Consider the following 4,171-nt stretch of genomic DNA (forward strand, 5'->3'; position numbering starts at 1 on the left):
GACAATCCTAGGACCCTAGGACACCTGGGTGGTTCAGTGGTTAAGACGTCTGCCTTCAGCTCGGGGCGTGAACCTCGAGTCCCAGGATGGAGTCCAGCATTGGGCTTCCTGCAGGGAGCCTGCTTCTCCCTCTGCCTGTGTCTCTGCCTGTGTGTGTGTGTGTGTGTGTGTGTTTCTCATGCATAAGTAAATAACATCTTAAAAAAAAAAATCCTAGGACCTGAGATCATGACCTGAACTGAAATCAAGAGTTGGCACCTTAACAGCCTGAGCCACCCAAGTTGCCCTGTTCATACTAGTCTTAATAGTTTCTTTTTTCAAAGAGGTAAGAAATCCTTTTAATCTCATTAAAATATTAAATTTTAATGTACTAAATACTGCTTTTTAAAAAGATTTTATTTAATTGTCTTAAAGTTTTTATTTATTTATTCATGAGACACACAGAGAAAGAGAGAGGCAGAAACACAGGCAGAGGGAGAAGCAGGCTCCCGATATGGGACTCAATCCCAGTACTCCAGGATCATGCCCTGAGCCAAAGGCAGGCAGACACTCAACCGCTGAGCCACACAAGCATCCCAGATTTTATTTATTTATTTGAGAGAGATTGAGTCTCAGAGCTTAAGCAGGGGAAGGGCAGGGGAGATAGACCAACAGATTCCCTGCTGAGTGCAGGGCCTGACCTCAGGGCTCAATCCCAGGATTCTGACCCAGATCATGACTTGCGTGGAAGTCAGATGCTTAACCAATTGAGCCACTCAGGCAACCCCCCAAAAATACTGGTTTTAATATTTTTTCATTTCCCTGTAAATTTATAGCCCACAGTAAAAGTTTTCTTTTTTTGACAAAAAGATGTAAAGGTTATGGAACAATCATAATTTTTTCCATTAATTATTTAAAATCTTTATATGTTTTGGATTGAACAGTCATTTTTTACTATCCTGCCATCATTGTGCAAAGTGTAAATTACTTGTATATCTCCATTAAAACTGCTAAAAATTGGGGCACCTAGGTGGCTCAGCCTGTGGAGCTTCTGCCTTTGGCTCAGGTCATGATCCCAGGGTCCTGGAATCAAGCCCCATGTTGGGCTCCCTCCTCAGTGTGGAGTCTGCCTTTCCCTCTTCTTCTGCCTGCCCTTCCAATTGTGCACTCTGTCTCTCAAATAAATAAATAAAAATATTTTAAAACCCTGCTGAAAAGAAGCTAGTAATAATTTAAAATTTTGATTTTAAATTTAATTGTATTCAGAAGCATCAGAAAGAAGTAGGAATATTAAGTATAAATCAAACAAAAATGTTTCAGTTAAATTCAAAAGCTTTGAAATAAAATCACAGCTACAAGTATAAAAACCATAGGATTATTTCAATATAAACAGAAAAAGCATCTGACAAAGTACAAATCCATTCATGATGAAAACCCTCAACAAAGTAGCTTTACAGGGAACATATCTCCACATAATAAAGTCCACATTTGTAAAACCCGCAGATAACATCACAGTCAATGGTGAAAAATTGTGAGCCTTTCTCTAAGATTGGGAACAAGACAAGGACATCCACTCTCATCACTTTTATCCAACTTAGTACTGGAAGTCCTAGCCACAGGATTATACACACAAAAGAACAAATAATGCATCCAAATTGATAAGGAAGAAGTAAAACTCACTATTTGAAGATGGCATGATACTATGTATAGAAAACCCTAAAGACTCCACCAAAAAACTACTAGAACTGATTAATGGATTCAGTAAAATCAATATACAGAAATCCATTGCATTTCTATATACTAATAATGAAAGAAAGGGCACCTGGGTGGCTCAGTTGATTAAGCTTTGGCTTGGGTCATGATCTGGAGGTGCTGAGATTGAGCCCCACATTGGGCTCTCTGCTCAGCAAGGAGTCTACCTCTCCCTCTCCTTTTTTCTCTCCCTCTGGCATGTGCTCTCTCTCACTCAGTCTCTCTCAAATAAATAAATAATCTTTAAAATAAATTTTAAGGGATCTCTGGGTGGCGCAGCGGTTTGGCGCCTGCCTTTGGCCCAGAGCGCGATCCTGGAGACCCGGGATCGAATCCCACGTCGGGCTCCGGTGCATGGAGCCTTCTTCTCCCTCTGCCTATGTCTCTGCCTCTCTCTCTCTCTGTATGACTATCATAAATAATAAATAAATTAATTAATTAATTAATTAATTAATTAAAAAAATAAATAAAATAAATTTTAAAAATAGAAAGTAGAGAGAGCTATCACTCTTCTGATACTTAGTGAAAAAACGAGAAGGAAACCCCCCCCAAAAAACCAAAATGTTCACCAGCAGTAACCAGAAATGAGAAATAGGATAGAATCCTATAAAATACATTTCTTTTTTTTTTAAGATTTTATTTATTTATTCATGAGAGACAGAGAGAGAGAGAGAGAGGCAGAGACACAGACAGAGGGAGAAGCAGGCTCTCCGCAGGGAGCCCCATGCGGGACTCGATGCGGGACTCGATCCCGGGTCTCCAGGATCACGCCCTGGGCTGCCCCTATAAAATACATACCAGAAGAAAGATAGAAACAGAAGATTTGCTGAAGCATAGTATGGTGCCCAAAATCACACCTTTGCAAAAGCTTATCTTAATCTCAAGGTTAATGATGATCTTGAGATTCATCATTACTATACCTCTAATAGTAGAGGATTAGATGAATAGCGTCTCCTTACATTTTTCCCTTTCTTGCAGAAATACAAACAGCTCCTGGGAAGAAATGACTGAAAGGTGAAAAGTGGGGGATCCCTGGGTGGCGCAGCGGTTTGGTGCCTGCCTTTGACCCAGGGCGCGATCCTGGAGACCCGGGATCGAATCCCACGTCGGGCTCCCGGTGCATGAAGCCTGCTTCTCCCTCTGCCTGTGTCTCTGCCTCTCTCTCTCTCTCTCTCTGTGACTATCATAAATTTAAAAAAAAAAAAAAAGGTGAAAAGTGAAGGATAGGGATGGTTTCTTCGCAGAAACAGAAACTTCAAGAATCTGAATCCCAAAGGCTTTCTCCCTATGAGAATAAAGATAGGTTTCCTTCCCTAAATAGTTAAGGTGAACCTCAAAGAAAATCTCAATGAGCTCAACTTAATTCCTCCAACAAAAGCTGCACATAAAAGCTGCAACAAAAGCTCCAGCTGAGGGCATCTGGCTGGCTCAGTTAGTAGAGCATGTGACTCTTGATCTTGTGGTCATGAGTTTGAGCCCCCACATTAGGTGTGGGACTTTAAAAAAAAAAAAACTCCATCTGAATTGTCTCCTTCTCCTTATAGTTTAGCCATGCTAAGTAGCTCACAGTTCGTAAATTTCTTTTTTCCATTTTTAAAGATACAACTTATATTACCTTGTTTCCAGATGATTTCTGTCATTTGTTTTGCATCTTAGAGGATAATTTTTCTCTTTTTGATTGCCTCTCTTCGGTGAAGATGGGAAAGATGGAGAAAGGTTATAAATATATAGGGGGAAGAGTAAGGTTATAAAAAGTAATTGGAATTCATTCAGGCTAGGGATATTTTAATGTCATTGACTCTAAAAAAAAAAACTAATGACATTTTTGGTAAACAATTCTGGTAAAATAGTAAAAGCTTCCCAGAATAAACACAAAATTTTGCTTTCCAGTATTTGTGTCTCTAAAAGTGGAAAAGACACTAATGCTAAGGAAGTATTAATTTAGCGTTGTACTTCTCAGAGCAAAAAGCAGTTGTAAACCATACAGTTGCCAAATGTATTAAGCCAGAGGCAAAATAATAAATATTATGTCTGGGAATAAGTCAGAATCAACTATTGGCAAAATTCCTTTAATGTGATACATTTGGACACTATAATATCAATGATACACAGTATGAAAACACAGTTACTATTAACATGTGCATGCTAATAGATACTGGACTTTATAGTTCCATGAAACCTTTAATGTGAAGAGTAAGAATGAACTTTTAACATTTTGTGCCTTTTATGAAAATGAAGTGCTTGACAACTTTTTTTTAATCATTGAAAAATCATGATAAAGGGGAAGAAATTTTTAAAATTTGGATCATAATTATTTTGTGAGCCAAAAAATTTTCTGGAAAAAGTGTGTTGGAATCTATATAGTAGATTGATGGAATAAATCCAGTAGTTAATGGAATAAAAGCTATTGGATAAGAAACAACATTACTAGTTAAAGAAT

Source organism: Nyctereutes procyonoides, unplaced genomic scaffold (assembly GCF_905146905.1).
Source record: "Nyctereutes procyonoides isolate TBG_1078 unplaced genomic scaffold, NYPRO_anot_genome, whole genome shotgun sequence".
NCBI lineage: Eukaryota > Metazoa > Chordata > Mammalia > Carnivora > Canidae > Nyctereutes > Nyctereutes procyonoides.